Below are 824 nucleotides of genomic sequence, written 5' to 3'. Positions count from 1 at the left end.
TGATTAACAACACTGTGAACCTACGCGAAAGGAAGGTGAAGTTAGGTGAAGACAGCAGTTTTTTTATTTTCTTTACTATGTACTCTTCCACATATTTCATTATTCATGTTCTCTTATTTCACCATAAACAGATTTGAAGGTAACTGTTAATAACTGTTTACTACCTCACTTTGAAAACCGATAGCCCCAGAATAGAAACTTACTATTATTTTCATAACAGTATTTAGTATTCTTGAAACATCCCCCAGGCTGTGGCTAAGCCATGTCTCCGCAATATCCTTTCTTTCAGGAGTGCTAGTTCTGCAAGGTTCGCAGGAGAGCTTCTGTAAAGTTTGGAAGGTAGGAGACGAGGTATTGACAGAAGTAAAGCTGTGAGGATGGGTCGTGAGTCGTGCTTGGGTAGCTCAGTTGGTAGAGCACTTGCCCCCGAAAGGCAAAGGTCCCGAGTTCGAGTCTCGGTCAGGCACACAGTTTTAATCTGCCAGGAAGTTTCATATCAACACACACTCCGCTGCAGAGTGAATTTCTCATCCTGGAAACATCCCCCAGGCTGTGGCTAAGCCATGTCTCCGCAGTATCCCTTCTTTCAGGAGTGCTATTTCTGCAAGGTTCCCAGGAGAGCTTCTGTAAAGTTTGGAAGGTAGGAGACGAGGTACTGGCAGAAGGAAAGCTGTGAGGACAGGGCGTGAGTCGTGCTTGGGTAGCTTCAGTTGGTAGAGCACTTGCCCGCGAAAGGCGAAGGTCCCGAGTTCGAGTCTCGGTCCGGCACACAGTTTTAATCTGCCAGGAAGTTTCGTAACATTTAGTATTGCAAAATGCAGTAC

The 824-nt window shown here is 45.5% G+C and overlaps 1 non-coding gene across 1 annotated transcript; it reads left to right on the top strand.

Moving 5' to 3' along the window:
- The first annotated feature begins 392 nt into the window (after positions 1-392).
- On the top strand, positions 393-467 carry Trnas-cga (transfer RNA serine (anticodon CGA)). Its single transcript has one exon. It is a non-coding gene; the product is annotated as a tRNA-Ser (tRNA).
- The last annotated feature ends 357 nt before the right edge of the window (positions 468-824 follow it).

Source organism: Schistocerca gregaria, chromosome 1 (assembly GCF_023897955.1).
Source record: "Schistocerca gregaria isolate iqSchGreg1 chromosome 1, iqSchGreg1.2, whole genome shotgun sequence".
NCBI lineage: Eukaryota > Metazoa > Arthropoda > Insecta > Orthoptera > Acrididae > Schistocerca > Schistocerca gregaria.
This window is presented reverse-complemented; position numbering and strand designations above follow the sequence as displayed.